The 16,727-nt window shown below is 46.0% G+C and overlaps 1 protein-coding gene across 1 annotated transcript in view; it reads right to left on the bottom strand.

The window, feature by feature from the left end:
- Nucleotides 1-16,009, bottom strand: part of LOC133352639 (leucine-rich repeat transmembrane protein FLRT3-like) — a 51,579-nt gene extending 35,570 nt beyond the window's left edge. Inside the window, exon 1 of the mRNA XM_061568405.1 lies at nucleotides 15,751-16,009. The gene's annotated coding sequence lies outside the window, so the exon portion shown is untranslated. The remainder of the gene's footprint in view (nucleotides 1-15,750) is intronic.
- Nucleotides 16,010-16,727: the final 718 nt, after the last annotated feature.

The raw sequence follows: 16,727 nt of genomic DNA, 5'->3' as shown, positions 1-16,727 counted from the left end.
CATAATCTAGGTTTCAGAAACACGTGATTAAACTGCATTCTCAAGTGCAGTGAGTGAGCAGTCTTGGTCAAGGCACCAATGACCGCACACAAATGCCCCCATCATATTAAATTTGGTGTTTCACTTGATTTGGCGTGTTCCCATTCCACGTGATGAATACTTATCTGAATCGCAGCAGCAGCAGCAATAATAATAATCACATTTATTTGTCCGGAGCCATATTTCAGAGGCGATGTCACGAGACCTGTGGTGATGCTCGGGGTGCGGAGAGGTGCCGGTGACTATCGGTCCCAGTCCCAAAGGCTGCGCGAAGCAAAGCTGTTTGTAAACGTTTCTTTTAACGTCTCGTGAGATGGGATGGACCGACGGTCGTCTGGCAGAGCGTTCGAGACCGATGGATAGGCGTCCTGAAATGCTCTGCCAGCCGTTATGGCTCAATAGGTCACTTGAAGGGATCTCCGATTGAATTCGATATCTCCTTCTGCGGATCATTCTCTAACACGGGAGTGATTCACCACTTTGCAAGAATTCTGAGTGGATACTTTGTCTCATGACATGATTCCGATAGCACAAATTGAATAAACAAGCGGCCAGACAAACATAAATCTGGGAATACAAGTCCCTAGCACGCAGTGCAGGCACGGACTGCGATCTGCTTTGACAATCTGCATGGCAAAATGGGCGTTCTTTGTCTTGAAGACAGGCACACTACCTAGCATGCATGCATGTATGCATGCGCATTCATAGAAGGTGGAATCACACACAAGCCTGAATCCAGCTCAAGCATTGTATTCATGATCACATTCCTGGTCCATATGTGTACGGACGCTTGGCAAGGCAGAGGCAAGGTCACGATCTTGAGACGTCAGACTCGTGTTGCAACAGGGGGAACCGAGCTGAATTCTATTTCCTCGCAGCCTGGTCACACTCAGTGTTGGCCCCTTTTCCCACTGGACATAATTACCACCAATTATCGGTGTGAATGGTGGTCAGAAATGGAATCTAATGGCGTGCGGGAGGGTGGGAGGTTGGGGCTCCTTCAGTGTCTGTCGCAAGGGGGCAAGCATCTACGCGTAGCCATTCGCGAGGGGCTGTAGTCCGAGTATAGCAACACACTTAATGTGCTTGCCAATGTCTAGATCAATGTAAATTGGATTTTGAAGGGGCATGTTAATGTTTTCTTATTAGCGTGACATCAACCCCCGCCGTATGCTTAGCATTTTGGATACAAGACTCAGGGAATCGTCGCTGCACGCACGAATATGTAATATACAACTTGGACACCGCACCGAAAATATCTCCCAATTATAAATGTGCTTTGCAGAGCATGTAACATGCAAATGTACATCACGCCATATCTCGCTGCCATTAATTATTCTATTTTAAATGGATATTATTTCCTACAATGGTTTTGGCGTAAATTGGGTATGCCGAAAAAGGTTAAGTTTATTAAACAGGTCGTCAAGTGCACATTAATCACATTAATAACCTTTAAGCGTGTGCGCAAAGAAGACAGATTGAAGGGACTGGGACTAATTGCAGCAGTGGAGAGTGGAAGAGGGAATGTGATGGGAGGTTTAAAAAAAATTATAATAATAATAAAAGTTTAATGGGGCTTGCGAATGTAAAATATTTAATTCAAACGCATCCCGTGGAACGAGAGTTCCTGTTTACCATGCGACAAACAGCGCAACGGTGAGCTTGCTGAAGCGTCTCTTCCTTGAAGAGTCGTAGAGCCGTGAGTTCACAATCCTCCAGTCCACAGAGGCCACTCTCGTCCAAATTTCATCATCAGGCAGACGACTCCATTTGTATGTAAATGAGGTATCCGTTTACATGTAAATTGTGCAGATTATAGCGAGTGCATCTGCTGATTGGTAGACTTTAGAAAGTTGGACCGCAGTGGTCCCTTGAGACCGAAAGGCTGAGCCGTATCGTGGTGCTGTGAGTGAACCCGTGCAGCGTTGTGAAAGGAGGCAGACTTAACGTGTTTAGGGAATATTGGAGAGAAGCTTAGGGTGCGTGTGAATTTCAGGGGCTCTTTTGGTCATGGAAACTGTGAATGAATGGTTCTTGTTTTCGAACGCGTTGTGCCCGTGTGTTATTTTAGCTAAAAATACGTAATTGCGAATGTTTTCCCCAATAAAAAAAAAGTCATCAATGTTAATTATATTTTGTATTGTGAAGCTCTGACAAATGGCCATATGGAGTACAGAAAATTTAGGATACGGATTTGCATATATTTAGCGCTTATGTGCGACCGCATTTCACAGCGCTTTGCAACATGTCGCCAAGAAATTCCGATATTGCCAGAGCGGAGGCACGGCCAAGAGAACAGGGGAGGAAAAACACAATAAGGAGAACAATGCTGATGGCTAAAAATCCTGCAGAGGACATCCAAACACCCTGCCCACGGCCTGTCAGGGGCGCAAGAGCCACCAAGGTTAAACACCACCCGGTCCCCTGAGACAAAGTCCGATACCCGAAGGGCATAAGAGCAAAACCCAGTTCCACCAGCACAACACAACATCCATCTCAACCACACGGCCACTCCAATCTCATCCTCCGTTCGACAAAACCCTGTGGTCATTAGACCCCTCCTCCCCCCAGATAGTTTAGCAGCTAAAGCGTAAATAAAGCCACGGCGAGAAGAGGGACTGCTCACAGATGAGCAAGAAAATGGAGTTTTAGTCATCATGTTTTACTGCCCGAAGGAAAATCAACTCCATCTGCAGACGTAATTTTTTTTCGTGAAAAGCGTACTTCTGCGGTGGTGTAAACAGCACGTTGAACACAAAGCCCAAACAAAACAGAGTTACATTCTCAAAAGGGGCTGCTTTCTGATCAATCCGTTTGTCAATCTATTTATTGTCACAAAACGGATTCAACTAAGGTCAGTCGGTTGATGGATCAACTGGATCGTGGAAGTGTTTGTGAGTATGCTTATATGCCCATCAAGTGAGCTAGTCCATCATCCTAGGTGTTGTCGTGAGCTCTACGTTTAATAAAAAAAATGCAAATACTCAGAATCCGCTGCCCTATGGCAGATCTGTTTGACGAAAACCCCCTTTGACGCTATCCAATCTCGAGCTTTCTTCATCATTTGACTGTACGGCCCAGCCCCCAATTCCTTACAAGTCGTCAAGCATCTGACTCGAGGCCCCTGTCCCAACATCCGTCCTTCCAAGAACTCCCTTCGTCAAGCTTACACCCTCAAACGGAACGTGCACAATGCGCATCGTTTGCCTCGGTAAGTACCGTATAAATATCTGGAATGGATGTGCATCTGAATTTTATTTCCGCGTTTATTAAGCACCACACGCTTAATGCATGCTGCCCGGCGTTTCCTGGCGCTTACTTGACACGGCATACATCAAGTCGAGCCTCTCCTCCCTCCCTCTCTTCATTAAAGGTCATGCGAAAAATAACAATTATAATTTACAGTCCCTTGTCAATTCTCTGCCCGGATGAATGTTCTTCCCTCGCCGTCTAGGTCGTGGGGGTTGTTTGACCATACTTCACCACGCTGGTCAGTGTGGGGTTTCTAAAAGGTGGTTGTGTGGTGTGGAGTGGAGAGGGAAGGGGGAGGGTGGCAGGACCAGTTCAGAATATCCCTCGTCAGATGTTAACTACCTCCCCTGGTATACAGGAGGCCATGGGTTCGATCCTGACCCTGACACCTGCTGTATATTTTCAGTTTGCATGTCTCTCTCCCCGTGGTCTAGTGGATGTTTTTTTTTCTACGGGTCCTCCGGTTTTTCCCTCCACATTACAAAATCAACATCACGCGTTCAGAGCAGGGGTCGGCAACCAAAACAACGAGAAGATCTTTTCGTTTTCGAATTCGGTAAAGCAACTCAATATTTCAAGAGCTGCAATGCACGTGGTGAATAGGAGACGGTGGTGGTTCTTTAATAGGCGACGTCACGAAGCACGCTCCTTAAAGATCCACCGCATGCGGCTCCGACGCCACAGGTCACTGACCCCTGGTGCAGAGTATTTGGCCGCTTTAAATGTCCACGTGATAAGCCACTCCGCTGAGCTTTCATTTGTGACAGCCAAATTGCTGCTGAAAAAGCGCTGGAAAGCTCGGACGGCCTTACCTGATAAAATAAAATAAATTATGTTAGCCGTGGCTGGGAATGAAACTCTAATTGTTAAGTCACTAACATCAGTAAAGATGTGACCGAACCGACAAATTGAAATTCTGGGAACAAATGTACGCGCAATTCTTGCCCGGTGTTTCTAAGTTTAAAAGCTCAAAAACGTTACCAGCCGTGCAATGTTAAGGCGTCGTTTCACCTAAATTGACCCGACATTTGGTAACATTGTGGAAATAACAAAAATACGTGAAAGCACAAATATTTCCTGGCAATTTGTAATACGTTAAAACGGTTCACGTTTACATTATAGGTCGTCTTAATATCAATGGTATCTTATTTCAACAACAGAAGCAACATGTAAACAATTTTTTAAAAATACATAATTAGTCATGATCGTTCCACTGCTGAATGAAGGCCTTCCCCCACTGAATCACCATCTCTTCTGATCCTGTGATGTAATAACAACAACCGCCATTCACCACGAAGTGACGGTGACGTCACCACGGCGCTTTTGTCAGTCTATGTCAGCGGTCGGGAACCTATGGCTCGCGAGCCATATATGGCTCTTCCGGTGACGGCATATGGCTCCCAGGCAATTTTGAGTTGAAAAAAAATAATAAAAAAATCAGTTTGGAACTGATTTTAAATACTTGTGATATTGCTTAATAATAGTGTGTCATTTTAAAGTAAACAGAAATTAGTTTTGAAGATAAATTTCACGGGTCACGCCTGCATGAAGCTCAACCTCACCACGTATGAACCAGACTACAAGGCCATCAGCAAAACCACGCAGCACCAGAAGTCGCATTCAAAGTAAGACATATTTAATTTATTATACGTTAAAAATACTATATGGCTCTCAATGAAATATATTTAGAAATATTTGGCTTTTATGGCTCTGCCAGTCAAAAAGGTTCTCGACCCCTGGTCTATGTGCACGTCGAGGCCATGTGAACTGTCGACATGACGTAATAATCCACCTGGCACCTGCACGCAAGCTGATTTCATTGCTACATCTTCCTCGTGCGCATCCTCTCAGATGGCATTCCATTCCTTGACTGCAAATCCGCCATCATTAGCGACCATTGGAAATTCAACAAATGGAATCTTAAATTATATGGATTTGTATCCTTGAAGAAACGGATAACTATGTCACCAGTTATAAAAAAAAATTTACATAATATTTAAAAACTACTTTCCAGGAAAGGCTAGGACATTTATTACAACAAATTAATTTATACTTGTCTTAACTTATCTAAAAATTAGATCACTTGATTGTGCGTTGAATGTCCGGCTCTGTACAGCAATTACGTAAACAACATTAACTCGGAGATTATTCATCTATGCTGTGCTTAAAAAAAATTACACTGACAATAATTTACACAGAGGATTACGGCGCATGCCAAGCTCAGCGTAACTCGACCGCGGTTTTATCCAGAAAAGCGGAATACATAAGCACTGGCACGTGTCGTAATAACCATGCCATGTGCTTCTCCAGGCGAGCGTCGCCGACACTTTAAGACTACTTCAGCAGTGTCCTACATTGGGAGGTTTGGCCAATTCCACCCACGAACTTTTGGCTCCGTATGGGAGTTAACTCGACTCCGTGGAGAAAACCCATCACGCACACGAGGAGGTAAAACTCTCTCTCTCTTCTCAGCACAGATAGATGCAATATTCCACTTCTGAACTTTCATCTGCCGGCTGCCTCACAGCTCAAGCTTACAACTGCCTGATATTCCGAGACATTCTCCAATCCATGTACGAGCCAAGCTCAATCCAGATTAGTTTGCGAGATCTGATGAGATCGGGCGGATAAGGGGGGAGAAGAGAGATTTGGTCAGACGGTCGAACAAGGGCACACGCGCGAGCGCACACACACACACGTGCCTCCTCCAGAGCACACACACACGTACGTGCCACTACTAGAGCACACACACACACGTGCCACTACTAGAGCACACACACACACGTGACACTACCAGAGCACACACACACACGTGCCACTACTAGAGCACACACACACACGCACGTGCCACTACTAGAGCACACACACACACGCACGTGCCACTACTAGAGCACACACACACGTGCCACTACTAGAGCACACACACACACGCACGTGCCACTTCCAGAGCACACACACACACGTGCCACTACCAGAGCACACACACACACACGTGCCTCCTCCAGAGCACACACACACACGTGCCACTTCCAGAGCACACACACACACGTGCCACTACCAGAGCACACACACACACGTGCCACTTCCAGAGTACACACACACACCACTTCCAGAGCACACACACACACGTGCCACTTCCAGAGCACACACACACACGTGCCACTTCCAGAGCACACACACACACGTGCCACTACCAGAGCACACACACACACGTGCCACTACCAGAGCACACACACACGTGCCACTACTAGAGCACACACACACGTGCCACTTCTAGAGCACACACACACACGTGCCACTTCCAGAGCACACACACACACACACGTGCCACTTCCAGAGCACACACACACACACGTGCCACTTCCAGAGCACACACACACACACGTGCCACTTCCAGAGCACACACACACACACACACGTGCCACTACCAGAGCACACACACACACACGTGCCACTACCAGAGCACACAGACACACACGTGCCACTACCAGAGCACACGCACACACACGTACCACTTCCAGAGCACACACACATGAGTGCCACTTCCAGAGCACACACACACACGTGCCACTTCCAGAGCACACACACACACGTGCCACTTCCAGAGCACACACACACACGTGCCACTTCCAGAGCACACGCACACACACGTACCACTTCCAGAGCACACACACATGAGTGCCACTTCCAGAGCACACACACACACGTGCCACTTCCAGAGCACATACACACGCTATGCCCACGTGCACGCATCGACGATGCTGAGACCATCACGGAAGAGGGAGATTTATGATTTGCCACGGAGGTTTATGTTTGTCCAGCAATGCTGTTTTTCAACTTCCCAAAAAGCTGTAAGGCCTCTGTTGTCCACTTTCAGGGGACTGCAATGCTGCTGTTTACTATTTGTTCTCCCTTGCATGCATCATCACTTTACATGGCAGCTTAGGGTAATTGAAAAATGCCACATTTCCATTTTAACATTGAAAATATAAGCCATTGTTAAGCACTCACACACGCGCACACGCATGTAGAATTGTATATGTATGAGCATCTGAGCCATAAGCTCAAAGACAAGGAAGAAGAATACAGCACGTGCATGGGGTCCATTGCTAAACCTTAGACGAGTCTTAAATACCTAAGCCCAGAATGGCAAGGACCGGCCAACCCCCCACCCACCTGCTTTGATGAATCTGGTGTGCCTGATACAGGATGTTGCAATGTGTGATGTGAGAGGGGATGTGGAATCAAGCATAGTTGACGAACAAAGTAACTAGACATGTTTCAAGTCGTGGTGCGGCAGTCAGGGCACTGGACTTGCCGCGTCTGGAGGTTGATTCGATCTCCCAGCGCCGCGGTTGAGGCAATGGACACGTGTCCTTAATCTGCCCACCGCGGTCCACCCAGCGCTATACACAGCTCCACACGTGACCGTCGATTGGCAGGTTACGTGTGGTGTGGGTTAGTTTGGGTACTCCAACCTCTTGCAAATTTTGATTTAAAGCTTTCGTGACTGCAGGGATTCATCTTCTTGGTTCTTTCGGTAAAGTCACGTAGAAGGAAAATAATAAAATAATATGGTTTATTTGTATTATTTTATTATTTTCCTTCTACGTGACTTTACCGAAAGAACCAAGAAGATGAACTCTTGCAAATTGTCTGACCAATGTGGAAGAGTAGGGCAAATACCCGACTCTTGAGCTCCATCTTGTGGATGTCCCTCTGCCAGCAGCGGCCTCAGCAGGGAATTTCATGGCTGCCCCTTGACCTCTTTGACCTGTTGTGAGATTGCTGTTTGATTCTTTGGTTTTCACTCCACAGTAGCCACGCAGTTTTATCGTAAACATGTTTTACTGGCGCAAATGGTCAACGCTTAAGAGTTGATGTCTCCTTAGGACCCATGGCAGTTGTCAAGTGTGATGCATATTCTATTAGGCTTTGTTAATTTTAAACCGTTTTACTGCCTATATGTCTAATTTCCCTTCAAAGTATTTCTCTACGTAATTGACAGATACACTACCAAGATTATACTCTACTGTAATGTATATTTTCTCTATCTCATAAAACGGCTTCTTCCCCAGTCATGTATTCTCTACGTTGCATTAATCTTTAATCTTTCTGCATTTCCTTGTTCGTTTCAAATGCCATGCAAAGCTTGCACACAAGGGTGCAAGCAAATGTACGCACACTTAGATATCAGATTAACTTTTGTTTCTTACATTTGCAAAGGCATGCACATTTTAAAAATTCATTGCTATGAATACACCACCAGAAATAAAAATCGTATTTTGGAATTAAAGGGCACAGTATTATATTTTCTTTGTGATCTGTTTTTATTCACCATACTATGTATAGCCGACATCACTTGAAAAAGTTCGAATTTCCATGCAGTGAAATATCTTGCAATCTTAAATTTTAGCAATTCGCATTCGTAATAACGTCAGTTGTGTGGTCCCGAATTAATTCAGGAAAAGAAAAAGTCTCCACTGAGTCAGGGAACTCTGTTCACGAAGACTGCAAGGGACGTTTGATCAGCGTATGCAAAATAAAATACCATTTGGTCAGTCATTATCATCATCATCATCAGACATTATCTATCCACTGCTAGACGAGCCATCGCCCACGTGTATGAGAGTATAATGTTCAATATCTTCATAGATGGGTCAACCGCTTACTTGTTGTACTGCCTCATGCAAGATACTTTGCATCAAATTAAATGTCACATCTAACAACAACATTGCAAATGACACAAATGGGCTTCCCTTCAAAAATTCGCAAAAATTGCAGAGAAAAACAGCGTAGTATGTTAGATCAGTCTATTTATATGCTGTGTGTGTACATATATGGGATAGCGAGAAGCGGTAGTGTAGTGGTTAGCTCGCTGCGCTCCAAACCTGCCTACCCGGGTTCAATGCCCGCTTACGGCCAACACCAGTGACACTTATCTGTACCGGTCCTGGGCCTCCCCTAGGTCGATTCAGCCTCAAATGAGTGCGCTGTGTAAACATCGCCACTGGGGAGACAAAGGCGGTCGCGCGTGGTGTTGGCCACCCACCCCCTCGTGTACCGTTCTGGCCTTCATAGGTGCTCGCTAACAACACTTGCCCCAACAGCCTGTTAAAGGCTATACGGGGGATCTTTACCACTGCTGGTGGAATGGCCTCCACCAGAGGGTGTTCTAGTGAGCCCCTCTTGAGGTGGAAGTTCCCACACTGTACTCCAACACATGCGGCCTGTCGGGTCAACTGCGGTGTTTTCAACGACACTGCTCGGTGGACAGAGGCGAGGGGATTTGCCAACATGCCCCAGCTTTCACTGCCACGCTGGGAGATTGAACCGGTGACCATTAGTTTGGAAGTCCAGCGTACTCACAATCCTGCCACGGCAGCATCTTACAATACGTGTATGTAAACAAGGGCTGGTTTAATAGACCACGTGGATAGCTAGAAAATCAGCAGGTTTATATCACGGATGTCTATTTACAAAAGGGTTAACATTTCTTTCGTGCCCTGGGGTGCTTGTAACGTATGGGCTTGTAATGTATCATTATTGCTTGGAGCAGGATTATTGATGATCATCAACCATTTATATAACAAGTGCTGCATTTTGTTGGTGGGTTCACATCTTCATGGCGCTACACAACAACAACACACATAGCAACCGGCTATAATCTCCAACATTTGCATTCGATTGTCCCTTTTGAAGCTCCCACTTGTACTGACAATATTTCAACTGCAGAGCTTTAATCAGACACAAATCTTGATGAAATGATATATCTATCCACGGTCCTGTCATTGACAGTAAAGACTTTCAAGTGCTGGCATGTGTTTGTGCTGACATTAAGTAAGCTTTTTATTTCTCGTGTCTACAGCCCCTTGTCAATGCACTGCTGTATAAAGGATTTGCCATGGTGTGTCTGTAATGTGAATTGCTTCGCTATACTTCACCACGCCGGTCAGTGTGAAGGGAACTGGGGGACGGGGGTGGGCTTCAGGATTGGTTCAGATATCAACTCGCCATGGATGTTAGACCTGGCCAGAATTCAAACTTGGGCCATTTGGTCCATGCTACAATATGTGTTGGTACAGTAACAAAACATTACGTGCGTTGCAGAAAACAAACACAGCAATAATTAATGGTGGTCTATTATACCGTTTAAACTCCGAAGAATTGATCATCTGCATTTGCAAAATATGATTCCGAGAATGTATCGGCATGCCCCACCAATGTCACATCCCCTGCTGCTCGCAGCTCGCAGGCCTCTTCACTCCGTCGTTAAGGTGCGCGCAGAATGGAAACGAATCAGCAGCATCTGAGAATCTGCAAAAAAAAAACCTAATAGTGCATTCTTGACTTAAGGCTTTCGTAACTGCAGGAATTCATACTCTGCGTCTTTCGATAAAGTCATTAGTTTTCTATTTACGTGACTTTACCGAAATACCCAAAGAGTTTAATAGTGCATTATCATTATTTCTGCAGACCCCAATTATTTCACGAATATATCTGAGTTTCGCCCTTCTAGAGCTGACAATGTTTCGTTTGTTTCCATGCGATGTCATTCCCATGACATCGTGCAGACGCTGCTAACGCCATGGTTTCTCCATGCCTTTTTTCTGCCATAGTCATTTAATATGTGGAGCGTCTGTGGATTTGCTTCATCCCCCCACTCACTTTCCCTCTCCTGTCTGTCCGTATTTCCCTTGCCGTATTTACGTCTCTTTGTTGTCTGTGTGTGTTGTATTTAGTAGTTTATTTTCACATTCATTAATCTCCTCCATGCTCACTGCCTCTGTAAATTACCACCTTCTCGCTCAAAACCTACCAATTTTGTCGGAAACATTGGTTTATTCTAATAGCGGCACAAAAGCGTGCATAAATTGACAGCCGCATACCTATGGCAATTTGTATGAACAAACAATATACTGAACTATAGTGGAATGGCATTTCATTTTGCTCTTGTTTATCTGATGAGTCATTCTATATATATATACCATTATGCACTTACGAAAACGGTCCACTCCACAATTATTAAAGTACACTGGTGCTGCTCTGTTAATGGTGTGTATGTATCTACAGGAGGTATGTGAGACTTGAGATGCGAATAGAGGTTGCCGCTCAGTGTGTATATGTGTGCGAGAGTATATCGTCGCCGATGTGTGAACGTGTGTCTTTGGGTATATTGCGAGCGGTGCTGAAACGGTTGGCGCCCTGAACTTCGAGCCTGAGTTCGACTCCCAGCCACTGCTCACATCAGTGTCAATTGCCACCTGAACCAGGCTTGGATAATGAATTCAGTAACATGTTTGGTGTATAAACATCAGCACTGGGAAGACAAAGATGGCCAGACGTGTTATTGTGTCACACTACCCGTTTGTAAAACATGCTGGCCTTAATGAGTGCCCCCCTAACTGCATTTGCTCTTACCATATTCCCTATTCCTGTAACATGCTAAGCCTGTTCCAATACTCGCCATTTGCGACATATGTAACCATGATTGTAGCTGAGATCCGTACCGTGTAATCACATCTGTACCGTTGCAGGACGCCCACGAAATGGAGCCTAACAGCTTATTGGGCCCTTCCTGCTGAAATAAATAAATCTATCGAGCTCTAATAGTCTGATAAACGCTATGGGCGGTTGGAAGGGGGGTTAGTATTTTGAATCCGTATGGCTCTATTAATATATGAGATAATATTTGCTTCGTGTTCTTTTATGCATGCTGATGGCTGTGTGTGCATACATGCATGTGGTGTGTCGTCAGGTTGGTCGAGTTTATGCTTAAGCTCTGAATGCATTCGTAAATGCCTTCAGAGACACGTTGGGTGATGTCTCACACGAAGCACAGGTCAGCTATCGTATCCACAGAATACTGCTGCACTCATTGCTCGGTGTTGTTTCGTGAATTATGAATAAAAGTTGTTCTCTCTGTGTTGCATTTTTTTTAGTCAAGGTTATCTCCAATGCATGATTAACGCATCGTATTCCAATCGAGATACACCTATAATCATCTTTTATTTGGAATGTTTCCCCCCCACCCCCCAAAGAAAGGCAACATCGAAAGCAATTTCTCAGTTTCCACATTCGTGCACGAGGTATCCTCTCTATTTGATTTCTTAGCATTCATCAGCTGAGATCAAATAAAAAATAATATTCTTTTTCTGCAAATGAAATGTGTTACCAAGATAATTTATTGTGGAAGCAATGCAGCCAAGTGAATTACATTTCAGAACGAATCAAAAGGAATGCATATGGTAAAAATAAATGATCAAAATCTACATGGACGTAACGTTTTTTTTATTTTAAGAAGCAAGTGGTGAAACTAGTCACATTGAGCTGATTAAAATAAATCTGCCCGGGTGCACTATATTTACATCAGTCTTGATAACGGAAGCCTTGTGCGATTTCCTTTGGGCGATTGTATTAGTGCTTAGCGCGCTAATTGCGTTTTCATGCGCGTGAAATAACCATGCCTTCACAAACACTCTCTCCTTCAGCGACCGGGCAGCCCCAGAGTATGAATTAAGAACCGGTAGCCTCTTCTGTAGACCACTGCATTCGGTCATTCATGGTACGGGGACAGGCTGAACGCTGGATGGACGCAACTGGCGATGGTCGCAATAGCGCAATGCACAGCGACGCACATCACAGCACCGTCACAGCGCCGCTGATCACAAACCCTGGGCAATGCTCTACCTTGTAATACCGTCTCTGTATGTGTGTGTGTTAACCATTAACTGGAAAAAAAATATTAAATAACAAATTACGAGCCGTTGTGAGATACGTCCCAAAAAAAAACACAAACAGCGTGGCCGCATCTAGAAATATTAGACATCACGCAGAAAACCCGCATTGGAACATCGTGAAGAGTGTCATACAATCCTCGATTGTGTCTGCTTAAAATACAATATACAATTTTTTTACAACGACTTTCATTACCGGAAATCGATTTGCTCAATGCTAATATTCAGGAATAATAATAATACACAGGCAGACAGACCCACCTCGCGATGTGGTACTCTGAACAGCAGTCAATTGCGACCGTGTGTGCAGCTGACGCTGGAAGCTTCGTGTGAGCTGCTGTTTCATAGCCCTGAGCCTTTAATGCAATAGTTGGGGGGTGAGAGACCCATTCTAGATAACAGCAGAATTAAGCTCGATTATTTTTTCCCTTCTCTCCACCATTCGGATCACAAGGAAATTTATCTTTTGAAACACGTGCCCTTAATTCATTTTATAGTCTTATACAAAAATCAATTTAGTGTGGACCTCAGAGAGAGAGAGAGAGACAGAGAAATATAATAACAAAAAATGAGCAAAATGGTTAGGGACAAACAGATTGCAATATTGGTCACTTTTTCATTCTCACTGCCTTTCTGGACCACTGACAAATGCGACACCTACGTCTCACTTTTCATTTCCTTTTTTTAAATGTCTTATCTCTCTTGAAAAAAAAAACTTAATTTAGGACCCTGAAATTGCCTCTCTTTTTTCAGCCTCTACAGATGACACTATATGAATTTAAACTTTAATTTAGCAGTTCATTTTTTCCTTTTTATATTATTGAATTTTGTCTCTATAGTGATTTGTGAAAAGAGGTTGCGATATATTTTACTCTTAGTATGATCGCCATCATATATTTTGCTTAAGTATTGTTGGTTTCTAAATATGTATTTGATGGTTCGTTATCTAAAAGCACACTGGTGAATAATTTAAGCCAGAATCTGGATATGTACAGCACATCATGTATTATATATAAACAGATTAAACCATCTACAGCTCAGGGAATCAGCGCAGGCTATAATATCGGGGATTGTCTTATCTCTGCTATCTTTTTCCCAAAACCTCTACCCGCATCTTAAATGGAACACGGGGGCACTTCGGTTGGGGTTGGGGTTAGGGCATAGAGTGTGTGCCGTCTGTCATGCGAATTGGAATCATTTCTTCGAAATTGGCGAAGCGATGCTGTTACTACCTCAATTTTTTTTCCTCTCTTTTTAAAGAGATGTCAGCAGACAGAGAGCTGCCGAGTGGCTTCACAGCCTAATCTTCACAGTCACATTTCAAATCCACTGCAACGTTTAAATTGCTATCATTCTCACCTCTCTTGGTTTGTCTGACTCCACACTCCAGCCTCCCCACCACCCCCCCCCCCTTTATCCGTCTAAGCAACCTGCGTCTCAAATAAACAACTGGAAATCAAAGTCCCCCTGCTCGCTAAATCCCCTGTCCATCTCCATGGCTCTGGTTCTCGAAGGGGGAACCCAATATAGCCGCATATTTTCCTTGGGGGGGTTTCAACGTTTTCCATTCAAAACCCATCCGACCGGCACACTGCGAGCAATTTGGACCGAGGGGACAAAATGCTGCACACACACACACCCATCAGCGCAACGTGTTCACGCGAGCTATCAAAGACGACGAGATCACCCGCATAGCCTGAACAGACTGTTGGGGCAAGTTGCCGTTTGCGAGCACCTACGGGAAGGCCGGCACGGCACACGAGGATTTGTGGGTGGCTAGCACCATGCCCGGCCGCCTTTGTCTCCCGACTGGCGATTGTGTGCACACGCGTGGATGCGCACAAACCGCAGCGCACTTGAAACGCGACGGTGCAGCGCCGTGAGTCACAGACATACTCACCACACAGCCGCGCACACTTTAGGTCATTCCTGAGCCGACACTTTCGCTGGTAAATACGCGCACGTACGCACACGCACGCGCGCGCGCGCACACACACGCGCGTGCACGCACAGGCAAGTGCTGTGAGCAAGCACATATGAAAGGCCGGCACGGCACACGAGGGTTTGTGGGTGGCCAGCACCACGCCCGGCCGCCTTTGTCTCCCCAGTGGCGATATTTACACACCGCACCAGGTACCCATTTGAGACTGAGTCGACCTAGGGGAGGCCCAGGACCGGTACAGATAATCGTCAGCGGTGTTTGGCCGTGATCGGGAATCGTACTCGGGTCGCCGGGTTCGTAGCGCAGCGTAGCGCTGAGCGCCGCTCCCCACACTCGCACTCTCACACGCGCAATCCACGAACACGGCCATCGGACAGCGCACGCTCAAGGAACAACAACATCGAAGGCACGCGAGTGAATAATTCGGCATGCCACTGCGCGCACGCCCAAGCGAATGTGCGCCCCGCAACAACAAACAAAATCGGCGAGCGAAAATTATAAAAAAAGAAAGCCAGACATGCACATATCGATAACAACGCAAAACACACAAACCCACACGAACGGTCGTTTTCACACCCCTACTTAATTTGTCATTCACACTTCACTTCAGCACGTACAGTTTGCACATGTGTGTGCATGCGGTGCATGTGTGTGTGTGCACATGCATGCATGCCCGCATGTACGCACGGGAACAGTTTTCCTTGTTTAATGGTATTCATCAACAAATACGACGCAGGGGGTCGGGTGGTCGGAGGAGAATAATGAAAAACAGCAACTCACCACCCTCTGTCTTGATTACGCAAACACAACCCGGAGCCTCTTTAATTGTTCATTTCTTTCTCCGAACCCACGGGCTATGAAGTTTTTTTAAAGAACAGATGGTGGTGACACGCGATTTCCTCGAAGAATCTCCGTCACTTGCACTTGTCATGCCCTGTGAGCGCAGCTTGCTGGCCGGCACAGATGACAGCGCGAGGCAGAGTGAGAGAGAGAGAGAGAACGCGCGAGAGAGATTGGAGGGCGAGGAGGGTGGCGGGGTGGGGGGTTGGTGGGTAAGGATGAGCAGCGAGAGACGCAGCACTGATAACCGACGCAGCAGCAGCAGCAGCCGCGGCCGCAAGCCACAACCTCCTCCTCCGCCGTGTGCGCTCGCTCACTGGAGCCCTCCTCTCGGAGCCCTCCCCCTCCTGCACGCCGCTCTCGGCACCAAATCCACGAGGCGATGAGGTCACAGGTGGGCACAACCACTTCACCGTCGAGATGAGGGGGGGGGGGAGTACGGCGGTGGGGATGTGGGACCGAGACGAGGCAGTGGCATTCGTTAGCTGTGAGCACAGCGTCGGCGGGGAAAGGTTCAGACGACTCAACTTTGCGTTCGCTTTTGACAACAACAACAACAAAAAGAAGCGGTAATTGCTGTGGAGACAATAATGGTGGTGGTGGTGGTGACGATGGGCATGGCTGGAGCTGTTACGATTAAAGTAATTTTGTGTGAACTTTAATATGACGGGCAGATTTGATCGCGCCATTTATGCGCGCCGAGTGATTAATTGGTATTGTTTTACGGAGAAGGAGCCGAGCACAAAGCGTGTCCTCAAGACGAATGTTTGCAGGGTTTTGAATAGAAGCTCCTACCGGTGTCGAGGCGACCCTATTGCCTCGAAACCATTCGTGCAACCGATAGACGGCAACGACGATAGCGGGACATGTGGATGGGGAAACGAATGCTGTATACATATTCTTGCGAAGAGAAACGA

Source organism: Lethenteron reissneri, chromosome 41 (genome assembly GCF_015708825.2).
Source record: "Lethenteron reissneri isolate LAM-NWPU_2019-01 chromosome 41, ASM1570882v1, whole genome shotgun sequence".
Lineage (NCBI taxonomy): Eukaryota > Metazoa > Chordata > Hyperoartia > Petromyzontiformes > Petromyzontidae > Lethenteron > Lethenteron reissneri.
The sequence above is the reverse complement of the archived record's forward strand: the minus strand, read 5'-3'. Positions and strand labels throughout refer to the sequence as shown.